General features: G+C 40.4%; 1 protein-coding gene across 3 annotated transcripts in view; it reads right to left on the bottom strand.

The window, feature by feature from the left end:
- Window positions 1–17745, bottom strand: part of GALK2 (galactokinase 2) — a 152012-nt gene that overhangs the window by 10140 nt on the left and 124127 nt on the right. The gene's annotated exons all lie outside the window — the stretch shown is intronic.

Genomic DNA, 17745 nt, shown 5'->3' with positions numbered 1-17745 from the left:
GAGAACTTCCATTTCTGTCTTTATTATTAATCCCTTAGATTTTAAATAGGTCTTTCTGAAAGATTTCCTTATAGTCTAAGTTACTCTCTTTTCAAGTCAATTTTAAGGTCACACATCTAGAAAGTGGCAGAGCAGAACAAGTCATGACGTCTTACCCCACAGCCACATTCTTTCCACTGTGATCCACCAGAAAGAACCCCTGAAAATGCTTATAATAGAACTTTTATTTCTAAAAATGTTTCTTAGAGATAAGCACAATTACTTCTGTATGTCTATGTGTGTATAAAACACATGTATATATGTGTATATACTGTAGCATTATTTATCACAGCAGAAACTAAGAATGATCCATATTGCTAACAACAGAAAGTATTTTTAAAATTATGTTACATCTATTAAAAAATATTATGCTATACTATTGCTACTAAGGCATTCTATTACTCCATGGGAAATTGTTCATTATTAAGTGAAAACATAAAATATAAAACTGTACATTTTAATTTTAAAAAATTATAAGCAAGCACCAAGATGTTAATAGTCATCTCTGTGGTACATTGTGGGTGGCTTTATTTTCTCCTTGACGTATTTCTGTGCCTTCCAGATTATCCGGAATTACTCTTACTTCAGTCATAGAAACATGTCCTACTGCAATGACTGTGTTTATAGTACTCATATGTTCCCTTGAGTAACAACCAAAACCTTACCATTTTCACCCATGCTGAACAGTGGCTGAGTGAGTGTGGTGCCTCTGGGAAAAACCTGAAAAATACATGGAGGCTAATCTGCCTGTCCTGCTGCAAAGAGCCTGGGCTAAGAATCCAAAGGTCTGTCATATCTTCTCAGCCATGTGACAACTCACTGTACTCAAGTTGCTATTTCTATAGAGCTCTATTTCCCCACCTTCAAAATGAAGTTGAAAATTATTTCTCAGGATCCTTCCAGCTCTAACACTTTATGATTCTATTCCCTCCAAGCATTCCCCTCATATTGTTATATTTTGAGAAGAGGATGATAATTGTTCTTTCTGCCCTTATCTACTCTACTATCTGCCCCAGGAGGCTGACTTGGATGGACTACACCAGTGGGCTCCCTTGCCTTTAGATTAGAAAAAGGGAGAAGATCAACAAGAGGTGGGAGGGAAGAGAGTGAAGTTGTAGGATCTCTCCCTGGCTCCCTCCTTATAGAGCCACCTGAAGCTAGCCCTGTCCACCCAGCCTGAAGGACACTGAACATACTTTCAAGGTAGCCTTTTCTACATGATTCTGCCTCCAGGTTCCTCTCCCCTAGAATATTACTGCTTTTTCAGTAGTGCTTTTATAATTTTATATTAAAAAATACCAAATTCATGACAACATACTTAACAACCAACAAATTATATTAAAGTTTTAGGTTACATTTTTTCCCCTCCACAGTACCACCCTCATAACTCATACACTTATCATATTCTTTTTTTTTTTATTGTTTTATTCTTTATTTTTTTTTTAATTTCTAAAAAAAGAATTTTATTAAAAAAGCACAAATGCAAAGAAATGAACAGAGGAAAATTTATGCATCGAACCTGGACTGGTCACTTATGATAATATACATGCTACAATTCCATTCTCCCCAATCATTCCACCTTCACCCTCTCCCACAGAGTCCCAAAGACTGTCCCAATTACTTTCCATAGTAATTGTCTCCACAAAGTTTGCCAACTCCAGAAGACAGAAACCAGGTCTTCTGGTTCCATGCATTTGATGGTCTGCAAACTTGTACTCCATAGAACCTTCACCAGTGCCTTACGTGACAAGTGCACAATGGGTGTTCACTGCTGAACATTCAGAAGGATGATTTAACTCCAGTTCAAAATCAAGATACCTCCATTTAGACACTGTTATTAAAAAAAAAAAAGTGCAGTGCCAGTACTCACAGCTTATTAAAAATGTAGAAGTTGAGGAAAGGGGACAGCCAGATTCCCTTTGGTATTGAATCTACAACTACTGATACTACATAGGATAAAAAATAAGACAAAAAGTGAACTTACAACTTAAATGTAGGTGGAGATAAAAATACAACATGCTTTGTTCCATCAGTAGCCAGGTTGTGTGACTCAGTGCACACTGCAGTGTGAATTTGTTATTTCCATCAATAGGTTCAATGCAAATTGGAATGTTACATATTATTGGGAATTGTTATATATTAAAATATATTATTTTAGGGTCTAGGTAGCAAAATATCTTAAGGTAGAAAGTCTTAACAATACCCAATACTGGCACATAGCATCTGCAACAAAGTTGTCTGAAGAAAAAGCACTACTAGATTTAATAAGAACTCCTTCAAAATCCCTGAATAGAGAAAGGAAAAGATGGGCCATTGATAGGCATGTGTCTACATTAGACAGTACCAATAATTTTATACATGTTAATATAATCCACGTATATAAAGAAAGCTGAGCACTGAAGAATTGATGCTTTTGAACTGTGGTGCTGGAGAAGACTCTTGAGAATCCCTTGGACTGTAAGGAGATCCAACCAGTCCATCCTAAAGCAGATCAGTCCTGAGTGTTCATTGGAAGGACTGTGCTGAAGCTGAAACTCCAATACTTTGGCCACCTGATGCAAAGAGCTGACTCATTTGAAAAGACCCTGATGCTGGGAAAGATTGAGGGCGGGAGGAGAAGGGGAAACAGAGGATGAGATGGTTGGATGGCACCACTGACTCGATGGACATGAGTTTAAGTAAACTCTGGGAGTTGGTGATGGACAGGGAGGCCTGGTGTGCTGTGGTCCATGGGGTCTCAAAGAGTCAGACATGACTGAGCGACTGAACTGAATATAATCCAGATTATAGAATACACATTTTCAAAGGGAGGAAAATGACAATGGTAACTATAGTTTAAAAATATTCTTTTATTTATTTTTTTTGAAAGATACTGAGCAAAGTCACAGGAAGGAGGAGGCACAGGCCATGGAGGGAATAGATAAGAGTTGTGCCCCAAGAGATGAGGGCTGCTTCTGTAGGCTCTTTCCTAACTTTCTTAGAGAAGATCCTGTTTTCCTTAACTGCATCTCTCATACCTCTCAACATCAAAGCACTTTCTAATGTAGCTATTGTATATTTTTCTTTTTTTTTTTAACACACAGTGAAATATATGGGGGTAAATGGTCATGATACCTGCAACCTACTCTCAAATTGTTCAGAAAAAAGGGAGAAGATGAACAAATGGGGTAAATCTGGGTAAGGGGGAATTTCTTTGCACCATTCTTTTTTTTTTTAATTTTTATCTAATAAATGGTACAAAGCACAATGCCAAAAACATTAACAGTTAAAATCTCACCAAATGAAAAAATACTATAGAATACACAGTTGTAAAAAGCTACATTAAGTTATTATACAACTGCCTCAGGCTGCAAAAAGAAAAAAAATCCCAATGCCATACCTAGGTTATTCCTCTCTCAAAATAAATGGCATTATTTTGAGAGAAAAATATTCTTTTTAAAAGTTGACATCAGTTTTATTTATGAACTATTTCACCTCCCTAATCATGGGCCAAATTGCAAAATGAAAGCACGGGGGTAGGGTGGAAGGCATACATAAGAAGAGAATATCGGGTCAAACATCTCATTTCCAAAAATTCATCTGGTTTCCAGGTCCACTGATATTTATGGCTGCAGCACAAAAGGCACAATAAAGCAACATCCACTAACATTGTAAAATAGTGCTATTTAGCTGACAAATTGCTTTCTATGTCACAATTTGCAAATAATTTTTTAAACTTCAAATTATATACAGGACAACAAAGGAAATACAATAGCATGTTCCATACACCCATCACCTAGACTGAACAATAATTTTTTATAATATTTGCTTCAATATTTTGCTAGTGTTTTAAAATAAATTATACATGTGACATTTCCTTCCTATATATTTCAGTGTGCAACTCTATAAAATAAGGATATTTTCTTACATAACCTCTGTATCATTGTCACATCTAACAAAATTACCAATGATTCCTTAACATTGTCTCATATTCAATCCATATTTAAATTTTCCCAGTTGTTTCAATTTCAGTCAATTTACAGCAGGATCCAAGCAAAGTCCACACATTATATTCAGTCTTATGGCTAATAAGTCTCTATTAATGAAGAATTTACAGTCATTTTTGATACTCTGGAATGTCAATGTCATATATATATATATATATATATATAATACAAATATATTTTAGGGCTATATCCTATAATAAAATTCAATACCAACAACAACAACAAACAGTCCATTAGCAAGAGCATGCTTTGGTTTTTCTCTCAGTTCAGTTCAGTTCAGTCACTCAGTCGTGTCCGACTCTTTGCGACCCCATGAATCACAGCACCCCAGGCCTCCCTGTCCATCACCAACTCCCGGAGTTCACTCAAACTCATCTCCATCGAGTCAGTGATGCCATCCAGCCATCTCATTCTCTGTCATCCCCTTTTCCTCCTGCCCCCAATGCCTCCCAGCATCAGATTTTTTTCCAGTGAGTCAACTCATCGCAAAAAGAAAGTTATGACCAACCTAGATAGCATATTAAAAAGCAGAGACATTACTTTGCCAACCAAGGTCCGTCTAGTCAAGGCTATGGTTTTTCCAGTGGTCATGTATGGATGTGAGAGTTGGACTGTGAAGAAAGCTGATCACCAAAGAATTGGTGCTTTTGAACTGTGGTGTTGGAGAAGACTCTTGAGAGCCCCTTGGACTGCAAGGAGATCCAACCAGTCCATTCTAAAGGAGATCAATCCTGGGTGTTCATTGGAAGGACTGATGCTAAAGCTGAAACTCCAATACTTTGGCCACCCTATACTTTGGTTTTCCTCTGCTGCTGCTGCTGCTGCTAAGTCACTTCAGTCGTGTCCGACTCTGTGTGACCCCACAGACGGAAGCCCACCAGGCTCCCCTGTCCCTGGGATTCTCCAGGCAAGAACACTGGAGTGGGTTGCCATTTCCTTCTCCAATGTGTGAAAGTGAAAAGTGAAAGTGAAGTCGCTCAGTCGTGTCCGACCCTTAGCGACCCCACGGACTGCAGCCTACCAGGCTCCTCCATCCATGGGATTTTCTAGGCAAGAGTACTAGGACTACATAATTCTTTAAGATTAAATATTTTTCCTTCATGATTAAATATTCTCAAGTAGAAACTGTCTATAGAGATGTGTTTTTTGTTTACATATATATTAAACCTCAGGACTGGTGTTCTGATTTGTGATAAGAAACATTCAGAAGGTACTGAGCAGATTACTAGAACCTCCCTGTGTCTACTCTGTTTTGTCGAGTGTTTCACAGCAAGGCTTCAGGACAGGAATGTCTAATGAGGACTCTCGCTGGGCGTTCTGAAGGTGCCTGAGAGACTGCCATGGCTCACAGCCCCTGAATAATAGTAACTCAGACAACAAAAGAAAGGGCAGAAAGGGCATCTGTTTTCAATTGTGATACAAACATCTTGCCAAAGGCTACAACAGATTTGGAGACCACCCTTCAGAAGGGAAAGCAGTTCTGCATTGGCTGGACATCACAAATGCTCTCCGGATCTAGGGTTCTGGCTTGTTATATGCTGGCAGTTCAGCAGGTCTCTGTTGTGTAAATACAAGAAAATCTGAAACTCTGTGGACAAATATTTCTTCCTTGTCCAGTTAACTTTTAAAATGGATGCTTCATCTCTCTTATAATCCTTGAGGGCAATTATTATATTAAAGGATGAAGGAATTGTTTCTTACTGCATGAATGCTCACTGCTATATGACTACTTCCAGCACAAATACAGGTTAAGAATATAATACCAGGTGCCATTTTCCTGAAACACTGCCAGTGTCCTATCCTATCCATGGGAAATCTGAGGCTTCAAAATAGGATATATCATGTGAATTCTGACACAATCACTTTCTCCTCTGTGAATCTTTGGTAATTACTGAATCTGATCCTGAAATCATGGCAGAGATCTGAGATCTAAATGATCACAGCCATATACATTTAAACTGTAATAATTGTACAGTAAGTTCACTTGAATAATTTAGTTGCTAGTTCTAAAATTTCCTTTCCCGATGACTTCCTTGCTGAGCCTCCAGCTCACCACACAGGCTCCTGCCTTGGACCCACTGCATCAACTGTTCTGTTGCCCTGGAATGTTCTTTCCCTGATCTTGACATGGCTAGCCCCTCATAGTCATGATGTCACAGCATCAGGAAGACCTTCCCCCATCTCCACCCTAGAATAATCACACACACACACACACACACATTCTTTCCATCCTATTTTTTTCTCCCAAAACTATTTTATTTATTCTCACGAATACTGTCCAATTTTCTTATGCTCATTTGTTCAGTGGCCTGTGCTTATCTCTCAGTACTGGAAGTTCAGCTTCAGGAGAGCCAGTTCAGTTCAGTTCAGTCACTCAGTCGTGTCCGACTCTTTGCGACCCCATGGAATGCAGCACACCAGGCTTCCCTGTCCATCACCAACTCCCGGAGCTTGCTCAAACTCATGTCCATCGAGTCGGTGATGCCATCCAACCATCTCATCCTCTGTCGTCCCCTTCTCTTCCTGTCTTCAATCTTTCCCAGCATCAGGATCTTTTGAAATGAATCAGTTCTTCGCATCAGGTGACCAAAGTATTGGAACTTCAGCTTCAGCATCAGTCCTTCCAATGAATATTCAGGATTGATTTCTTTTAGGATTGCCTAGTTTGATCTCCTTGCAGTCCAAGGGACTCTTAAGAGCCTTCTCCAATACCACAGTTCAAAAGCATCAGTTCTTCAGCACTCAGCTTTCTTTATAGTCCAACTCTCACATCCATACATGACTACTGGAAAAACCATAGCTTTGACTAGATGGACTTTTGTTGGCAAAGTAATGTCTCTGCTTTTTAATATGCCGCCAAGGTTTGTCATAGCTTTTCTTCCAAGGAGCAAGGATCTTTCTTGCAAGAACCCTATGCTACAAATGACAGGAAAGACATGTGAAACAGAAGCCCCTACTATGAGAGACTTATGACTCAGTTAAATAAGACAGACTATGAGATCACTGGACAGTGACCAAGTGCAGCAGATATTCAAGAGAAGGAAATACTAGAGGTGGACCAAGAAGATAGGGTTTGTGGGAAAAAGAGCCATAGTGGGAAGTGCCAGAGCCACAGAACTTCCATACTGTGAGGACAAGATGGCCAAAGGCCCAAGCTGGGAACAGGCAGAGTATGTTTATGGGCTGGAGGGGGCAAACTGATCAGACACTAGGCCAGTTTTTTTGAGGAGGCTGTCCTCACCTCTGAGGCTTTAACATCCTCTGCTACATACATTACACAAAGGTTGCACACTCACAACCATGGTCAATAACCAACCACAGTGATGCTTCCTTGACCCACATACTTTTTAAACTGAGAAGTTTTAAGAATCTAGATTTCTGTTTTCTCTTGAAAAAAATGAAAGGCCTGGCAGTGGCGAACCTACCTTCTTGCAAAACTGTTGGCTGGAGCTGAGGAGCAGCCAGCCCATTTAGACAGGGCATGCACTGTACTTCCATGTACTTCCCACCATTCCCAATTATCTTATGCCTGGACTGCCTCACTAGTTCACATGTCTGCCTGGTCTCTGTAGGCATCTGTGTGTGGGACTCATTTTCCATAAAACTCTCTATTACAGGAATTCTTGGCTAGAGACAGAAGAGTGGACAAACCAAGTGAGTCATCATGCCATAATAAACCACTGTTACTAATGAAGGTCCCCTCCCTTAGGTGCATTGATAGTTCCATATTGAAGAAATGTACATCATCTTGTAAATTCTACTCTTTGGTCTTATTTCTGCTCCACAGACATTTGTAAACACAAGACAGCCCTTGAGAGATCTTAAGAAAGCTCTCATATCTTATATTTTTTACACATGGATAAGGATTCACTTTATGCCAGTTTTATTAATAATACCAACAGAACAACAATGAATAAGATAAGCTCTTTACTCTCAAAAAGTAATAGTCTTAACAAAAGACAACAGGTGATGGTGAGGATGTGGAGAAATGAACCCTTGCACACTGTTGGTGGGAATGCAAAATGGTGCAGCCTCTAGGGAAAACAGCATAGTTTCTCAAAAAATTAAAAATAGAACTATCCTATGATCCAGCAATCTCACTTCTGGGTGTGTATCCTAAAGAAATAAAATCAGGATCTCAAAGAATTCTTAGCACATCCATGTTCATTGCAGCTCTATTCATAATAATTACGCTGTAGAAACAAACTAAATGTCCATCAATGGATGAATGGATTGAAAAATGATGTATACATAATAGAATATTCAGTTCAGTTCAGGCACTCAGTCGTGTCCAACTCTTTGCAACCCCATGAACCGCAGCATGCCTGGCCTCCCTATCCATCACCAACTGCTGGAGTCCACCCAAACCCATGTCCATTGAGTCAGTGATGCCATCCAACCATCTCATCCTCTGTTGTCCCCTTCTCCTCCTGCCCTCAATCTTTCCCAGCATCAGGGTCAGCTCTTCGCATCAGGTGGCCAAAATATTGGAGCTTCAGCTTCAACATCAGTCCCTCCAATGAACACCCTGGACTGATCTCCTTCAGGATGGACTGGTTGGATCTCCTTGCAGTCCAAGGGACTCTCAAGAGTCTTCTCCAACACCATATTATTCAACCTTAAAATTGGATGAAATTCTACAATATGCAACAATATGGATGGACCTCTTGAGGACATTATGCCAAGTGAAATAAGCCAGACACAGAAAGACAAGGACCATTTATATGAGTTAGCTAGAATCATCACATTCATAAAATCAAAGGCCACAGTGGTGGTTCCCGGAGACTAGGGGAGGGAATACTAGAGTTAATCATCAACAGACAAACAGACAAAACATTTCAACTAAGTAAAATGAATGAGCTCTAGAGACCTATTGAGCATTCACCTCTAGTCAACAAAAATGTATAGTACACTTAAAATTTACTAAGAGGATAGATTTCATATGTTTTCCTACTACAATAAAAAAATAAAATAAATGTTTAGTTTAAAAAAAGAAGAAATAGTCTACTAGAGAGAAACAATAATGAATAACAAGCAACAGATGGAAAGACAGCTCCTCACAGCCAAAGTAGAGGCTCAGAGTCAAGAGCGTATCCCAATCCGGGTTAGCCTGAAAGCAGAGCATGACACAAAGACTTGAGTGCAAGTAGCAGAAATCCAGGAAGCAGGAAGACAAAAATAAGGAAAGTGAGACAGGAAAGAAGAAAAGTCAATAAAGGTGTTTAATATGCAGGTCACCACAGTGAACAACCACAGCCCAATTGCTTGGGGGTCTCTCTGAAGAACCATGGAGAACATGTTGAAAGGGAACAGGCCCACCTATGCAAAGGAAGGGAAGCCTGGGTCGTTTATCCATAGACACTGCCATTGTTTCCCCTAGAGGGGTCAACTTCTCCCCAGAGATGTGCCTGGGCAGCACAGCAACTTTCAGTGACTCTGGAGAATGCCCCAGGATGACAAAGAAACATTCATACCAGCTACTAGCTTGACAGAATTACTGACAATGCTGGAAGCAGGTAGGCTGAGGAATGGGGAATAGTGGTCGTGACCTTCAGAGTCTACCAGTAAAAAGGTAAAACCACCCAAGTCTAAAAGATGAGTTAGGTGTCCAGCAAACCAGTTAAAGGTAAGGTGAAAGGAATGGGAAATTAAGGCAGAAGGAACTTCGTGAAAAAAAACATGGAGATCAAAAACCATAAGGTGCTCCAAGCAGGGCCAGGCCTGGTAAGTACTTGGATGGGCACAAGGTGCTTTTAAAGAATTCATAGGACTTGGATATGACTGTAGCTTAGAAAGAGAATGAAGACCAGAAGCAATACAGAAATACAGTAAGAGAGAAAATAAAAGCAGTAGGCAGAGGTCTCAGATATGCAGATGATACCACCCTAATGGCGGAAAGCAAAGAGGAACTAAAGTGCCTCTTGATGAAGGTGAAGAAGGAAAGTGAAAAAGCTGGCTTAAAATTCAACATTCAAAAAACTAAGATCATGGCTCTGGTCCCATCCCTCACAGCAAATAGATGGGGGGAAAATGGAACCAGTACAGACTTTATTTTCTTGGGCTCCAAAATCACTGTGGATAGAGACTGCAGCCATGAAATTAAAAGACACTTGCTCTTTGGAAGAAAAGCTATGACAAACCTAGACAGCCTATTAAAAAGCAGAGACATTACTTTGCCAGCAAAGGTCCATATAATCAAAGCTATGGTTTTTCCAGTAGTCATGTATGGATGTGAGAGTTGGACTGTGAAGAAAGCTGAGCGCCGAAGAATTGATGCTTTTGAACTGTGGTGCTGGAGAAGACTCTTGAGAGTCCCTTGGACTGCAAGGAGATCCAACCAGTCCATTCTAAAGGAGATCAGTCCTGGGTGTTCACTGGAAGGACTGATGCTAAAGCTGAAACTCCAATACTTTGGCCACCTCATGCGAAGAGTTGACTCATTGGAAAAGACTCTGATGCTGGGAGGGATTGGGGGCAGGAGGAGAAGGGGACGACAGAGGATGAGATGGCTGGATGGCATCACCGATTCGATGGACATGAGTGTGAGTGAACTCCAGGAGTTGGTGATGGACAGGGAGGCCTGGAGTGTTGCAATTCATGGGGTCACAGAGAGCTGGACACGACTGAGCGACTGAACTGAACTAAACTGAATCTCTATTTGAATTTGAGAATCCAGGTGGGAATGAGCCAGGCGCCAAGTGAAATAGGCAGTGAGAACCATTGCTGAGGTCTCCTCCACAAGTCTGGATATGACATTGGATTCTAGATACTTTGTCAATGGACCTTTGCCTAATAGACTCAAAGTCCAAAACATAAGCATGTGCCGGGACACAGGAGGAACCAAGGACCCTTGCTCACACTCAGGTGACAAGACCTGTGAGAGGAAAATCTGACCCCTCAACTTTTACCATAGGAGGCAAGACCTTCCTTCCTTCTCCAGCATTCACATAACAGATTTCCCCAGGAAAAGGCCTGGATGCCAGGTAGTTAAGCTACAGTGTCTGCCCCAGCAGCATGAAATACCACAGCTCTGTTAGCATTTAAATCTTTTCTCCAGACAAACCACCTAGTTTCCCTCACATGACAGGATTTCAAGTCTCCCTCACCGATAATTTCTCTGAATACACATTAGTCCGTGTATGCCCTTCTTAAGCAGAAAAGGCAATGGCAACCTACTCCAGTACTCTTGCCTGGAAAATCCCATGGACAGAGGAGCCTGGTAGGCTGCAGTCCATGGGATCGCGAAGAATAGGACACGACTGAGCAACTTCACTTTCACTTTTCACTTTCATGCACTGGAGAAGGAAATGGCAACCCACTCCAGTGTTCATGCCTGGAGAATCCCAGGTACAGCAGAGCCTGGTGGGCTGCTGTCTATGGGGTTGCACAGAGTTGGACACAACTGAAGCGACTTAGCAGCAGCAACCCTTTCTTAAGAGTGGTCTCCCCGCATCAGTCTGAGAAATGCAAAGTAGAGACGGACAGTCATCTCCCTCATTCTCAACACAGTGAGTTTCTTCACGTAAGCCTCATAATACCAAACTGCAAAAAGATTGTGTGGTGATCAAAGAACACAGAGCACTGGTCTTCAAACTAAAAGTGATAAATATTTTGGGAATCAGACTTAACTTGGATAATTATCATCTTGGGATAATTAATCAAAACAAAATAAATAAATAGGCTGGTCAGAGAGAACTGGATATCTTATCACGTAAGTGTATAATTAATCTTTTTGAGGCTTCCATACCTCAAAATGCTTTTCCACTCTTTGAGGGGGGGTGCTAAAAGCAGTTGTGGTTTTAGCTGTCTTTGCACAATCATGGAGCTGCACGCTACTAACCAGTTCCTCTCCAAACACATAGCTCCACTGGACTAAACTAAGAGTTGGTTTCCAAGAACAGCCATGCAGAGGTGGATGGGGGAAACCACTTCAGAATGCACTCCAGAGTGCCTGTTTTCCTATGCAGCACAGTTATAATAAGTCCCTGCTCTGAGGCATAGAATCTTTGGAGTATTTAAGCAGTAAAATGGAAAAACACTATACAGTTCTCATTGAAGCTGGACCGCAGTTGCAAATTTATTTCCCCAGTAATAATATTTTTAATAAATGTGAAGTTTCTGAAATGGTCAAACCCACAAAAAATAAACAGCTGTTTTCAGCCACATTAATATCCCATTCCCATGCTACAAAGATTAAGTTAGCATTTTACATTTAAGAGGAAAAAAAGTCTTTAATTGCTTTTAAAAGCTAAACCACTGATGAAATATATATATATGTGTGTGTGTGTGTGTGTGTTTTCAACACAAACCACATTAATCCATGGAAAATTACATTCCAAGAGGCACTTGTGAATATTTTCAAATCCACAGCATAATGCCATCTTGTCTATAGAGAATAACAGCACCCCCACATATTTATAGCTTCCCTCTCTCAGGTTTTCAGGAGCAGAAAAAGCCAGCACTGTTTTATAATAAATTCTACTCCTCCGATCTTGAAACCTTTGCTTCATTCTGCTGCAGTCACTGTCACCTGCATTCTGCTTTCTGGCAATATAGTAAGCTCCTATTAACTCCAACACCATTCAAATGACAAGACAGAGTCCACCACTCCCTTCCTTCTCATTCTATATTTTCCTACTTTGGATTCTAATCCCAGGTCTGAACAACTGCTCTACCTTCTAACTGGTCTCCCTCTTATCGCCTATTAACCTGTATTGTTGTTGCTGTTGTTCAGTCAGAGTCCCATCTGACTCTTCTGCAATTCCATGGGCAGTAGCCTGCCAGGGTCCTCTGTCCATGTGATTTCCCAGGCAAGGATACTGGAGTGGGTTTCCATTTTCTTCTCCAGGGGATCTTCCTGACCCAAGGATCAAACTTCAGTCTCCTACATTGGCAGAAGGATTCCTTACCCATGAACCACCAGGGAAGCCCATCAACCTGTATACAGCTACCATAATAAACTTCCCCAATCACCATTTTGATCATGGTGCTCCCCAATATTTCACTGTATCAAATGCTGCATTATTGTCCCATGGTCCAATAAATAAGGGCACACACAGTCCAATCCAGTGGGACACAATGGGTCTTCTGAATGTTCATGACCTTTTCCAACCTCTTACGGTCTGTCGGTGCCATGCCTTGCTTGCGATACCACACTCCATCACTGCCTGTCCAAGAGGGAAGGCCCATGTCGGTATGCTACCCAGACTAGTTTTGTAACCCCCAGATCTCAAGGCCCCTCTTCCGTGAAGCTCTCCCCAGATACTCCAGACACTGAATACCATGTATTCCCTTCTAATTACAATGATCACACACTACTTTAGGAGAGCAGAGACTGTGCCATCTTTATCTTTGTAGCTCAGGCTAACACCCTGTCTTGAATAGAGCAGGTTCTCAATAAATATCAGCTCCCATCCCAGCAGCAGAGGAAGAAGCTGGAACTGCTGGCTGGATGAGCTGCATTTTTATGTTTGCTTCGGCAACCCACTCCAGTACTCTTGCTTGGAAAATCCCATGGACAGAGAAGCCTGGTAGACTACAGTCCATGGGATCTCAAAGAGTCGGACACGACTGAGAGACTTCACTTCACTTCTCTTTCTTGAGGAAACTAGTTTTCCACTAACTTCCCAGAACTGCCCTAACACTTTGTTGTTAGAAGTTAAAGGAGCAGACAATCTCAAGTCAGCTGAAAAAGAGCTCAGGGAATTGGGCAGGAATCTTGGTGAGAGGTGAATGAAGGACTATGTAAAACAATGGTCACGCTTGCCTAGAGCTGGCCAGTGCTGGTATTTTAACCTAAAAGGGAATGAGTTCTTCTTGTCTTTGCTTTCTGCCATGAACTGAATTAAAGAGAGAACAAAAAAGGAAGAGACAAAGATGAAGGAGAGGCAGAGGAGGAATCAGTAGTTATCTGAGAATAAGTAGTATATTTCAATCAGAACACTTTAATCATTATTTTATTGTTTTCTTCCCACAAAATGATAAATAAATGAGGGCAAGAACTATTCTGGCCTTACAGGTTGCTAATGTGTAGTCTCTAGCACAATGCTTGAACAGTTGCTCTCAACTGAGTACCAGCTGAATAAAGGAATAAAAAATCGCTTCTGTTCTCTTCCATTACTCACTTTATTTGTCAGTATGATCAAAAGTAGTAGATTACCAAAATACAACAACGGTTTAAGCAAGTGAGAAGCTATGTTATGTGCCACACAAAAAATCTAATCCCAACTAGATTATATAGGATGTTGCTCAGAGTTTGCTTCTGAACAGTGTGCTCTGAAGCAGACCAAGAAGGTGACCCGGGCACTGGATGAGGGGTGAATTCGGAGTGAGGAGCTTGTCCTAATAGCCTCGTGGTGAGTACTGAAGACAATATCCCTACACTGCACCTAGACTTTCCAAAGTGTAGTATTAGGGAAGGTAAAAATGTTTCGATTTCACAAACATCTACTGAGATGCCCCTATTCTTAAGGTGTTTGCAGTATAATTGGTGATAGACTGAAAAGAGGGAGCATCCCCAATGGCTCAGCGGGTGAAAAATCCACCTGCAATGCAGGAGACTTGAGTTTGATCCTGAGTCAGGAAGGATCCCCTGGAATAGGAAATGGCAACCCATTCCAGTATTCTTGTCTGAAAAATCCCATGGACAGAGAAGCCCAGTGGGCTACAGTCCAAAGGGTCACAAAGAGTCAGATATGACTGAGCATGAGCATCCTGAAAAGATAAATAAGGATGCTATTTCACAGAAGCCCATGATTGCAAATGTGTCTGTGCAGCCCTCTGGGAACCAGGGTGGGAAGTAAATGCTCACAGGCATGAGTTTGTTTGTGGTTTCTCTGTGTGTTTATGTGCTTCTCCATAAACAAGCAGTGTGTACACGTCAGCCTTTTCCCCCTTTATTAGATTCATTTTACCTTTATTTCTGTCCATATGACGCTTTCCTTTCTGATCTTCATCTGTCCCCCTTACTCCTATAACTCTAAATGATAGAAATGAAGCACATATCTTGTTATTTCTTGTCTTAATTGACTAGAATTTTATATCTGTTGTTCTTGGAACATTTCATAGTTTCCCATTAAAAGATTAAACATAGTGCTTTCCTATGGAAGTAGTCTCTGGTCTTTTTAATGTTGCATCAGTGGTCCTTGACAGAAGAAAGGCTTTGTAACATTAAAGGAGTCTAATGGACTGAGGGATGTTCATTCTTGTGGTCTCTCCCACCCCATTGCCTCCTAAAGACAATATAAGGAATCATCTTCCTCAAACTTTAAAAAAAAAAAACAAACCCATACACAGTCTCTACCCTTAGCATAGAGTGGTACCCTGTCATGTTTTCATCTGGAATTTACAGCACGAGTGACGATCAATTGATATTTCATGTGTTTAAAACTTTGAATGTCTAATTTTTCCAAAGAGGAAGTGCAGAAGGCCAACAGGCACATGTGAAAACATGCTGAACATCACTAACCCTCAGAGAAAGGCAAATGAAAACCACAATGAGATATCACCTCACAACTGTCAGGATGGTTATAAAAAGAACACAAACAACAAATGGTAGTGAGAATGTAAATTGGTGTAGCCACTGTAGAAAACAGTATGGAGATATCTCAGTAAAAGTAAAACTGGAACTACCATCAGTTCAGTTCAGTTCAGTTCAGTCGCTCAGTCGTGCCCGACTCTCCACGACCCCATGAATCACAGCACGCCAGGCGTCCCTGTCCATCACCAACTAACTACCATATGATCCAGCAATTCCACATCTTGGTGGATATCCAAAAAAAACAAAAAATTCAGAAAGATACATACACCCCAATACTCATAGCAGCACTACTTCAGAAAGATACATGCATGCCAATATTCACAGCAGTATTATTTTTAATTGTCAAAATATGGAAGTAACCCAAGTATCCATCAACATATAAATGAATAAAGAAGATATGATATATATACAAACATATGATACATATATATGATATATACATATCATATACACACATAAACATATACACAATAGAATACTACTCAGTCATAAAGAATGAAATTTGGCCGTTTGCAGCAACACAGATGGACTTAAGAGAGAAAGATAAATGCTGTATGATATCATTTATATGTAGAATCTAAAAAAATACAACTTGTGGATTTAACAGAAAAAGAAGCAGACTCACAGATACAGAGAACAAACTAACATTTACCAGGAGGGAGCAGGAGGGGCAATAGAGGGGTAGGGGAGTAAGAGGTACAAACTATTAGGTATAAAACAAGCTATTAAGTATATACTGTACAACACAAGGAATATAGCAAATATTTTATAACAGCTATAAATGGAGTATAACGTTTTACTATATTATACGCCTGTAACATAGTATTTTACAGCAACCATACTTCAATTTTAAAAACTGTGAATGTCTATACAGATACAATGAATAATAATTTTTGTTGTCATTACTATTGATATTTGGCAGTAACCTGAAAAAATGATTAGATACATGGATAGTAACTCACCTCTGCTGACTCACATGGAAACAAATTGGGAACAAACATAAGTAGGAAGAGGTACACAGTTTCTAATTCAGAAGTTTTTGCTAGGAAACTTTCTTCCACCTGAAGCTAGATACTTCGAAAATAATAAAGGCATAGGAAGTGAACCTATTAATATCAAACAGCAAAGAGGCTTTCCTGGACCATGCCCTAAGATTCTAGAGTGATAGTTTCCTGAAAAGAGATTGAACGCCACAAGATGGGGAAAAAATGATAAGCTACGAGGACGAAGAAGGCTTTCACCAGACAAACTGCAGATAAAATGCTAGGGTGAGAGAAATGTGCATCTTAAAAACATGTCATAGTATGTCCAATCCTCAAGTGAAGATAATTTGGATGGTCAAAAACAATATTCATCATCCCAACTGTCTGAAAGGAAATGTCAGCTTCATACTTTAACATGAGAAAATAAGCTGATTTCATTGGTATCAGCAAGATTTAAATGGACTGAGACTCCTAGCTACACAGCACAGGTCAGTGTGGTTTTCGTTAGCTAGAGCTGTTTCCAAATGTTCTAGTTTTCCTTGTACACGTTAAGACAGACTGCACTTGCCACCCACTCTGAAATTCATCACATCCACTTGACCTGCTTGAGCCAATGAAAGAGAATAAGAGGGTGTCATTCTCTGGCTGCTGTTAAAATTCAGTGAGCGATCAGCCACAGTCCCTTCCTCAGACTACAGTGATTATGGGCAAACATGTTGAGATGGAGCCCCTGCTGAGCCCAGCTCCCTGACTGTCTCAGATGAACAGACCATCTGCTGACTTCTGATGGAGAGGAAGAGTGGGCAAGAAATGAACTTTTGTTGGGTCAAGCCCCTGAGGTGTCGGAATTGGTTGTTACTGAAGAAAAATCACCTTGAACACAGCAGTATAGGAGAATAAACACTTTGACCAAAATAACCAGAATTAACTATAAGAAAAGCAACTTTGTAAACAAGGAAAATATTTAATTATATGGAAACCTAAAAATATGAAAATGAAAGCAAAGGTAGCAAAAGAAGGAACATAGAAATGACAAGATTGGCCTCTTAGGTAGACAAGGATTATAGAAGGCGGTTTCCTAACGCAAACCAGCAGAGAAGCACCAGGGTATACAATGAAATGTCAGCCGTCCTCATATCTACAGAAGCCTTATTCTACTCAAAGCAGAACATCTAATAAATTCACAACTGATCCTTTA

The sequence above is a fragment of the Moschus berezovskii genome, chromosome 9, assembly GCF_049115385.1.
Source record: "Moschus berezovskii isolate FMDL1 chromosome 9, NW_MosBer_1.0, whole genome shotgun sequence".
Lineage (NCBI taxonomy): Eukaryota > Metazoa > Chordata > Mammalia > Artiodactyla > Moschidae > Moschus > Moschus berezovskii.
The sequence above is the reverse complement of the archived record's forward strand: the minus strand, read 5'-3'. Positions and strand labels throughout refer to the sequence as shown.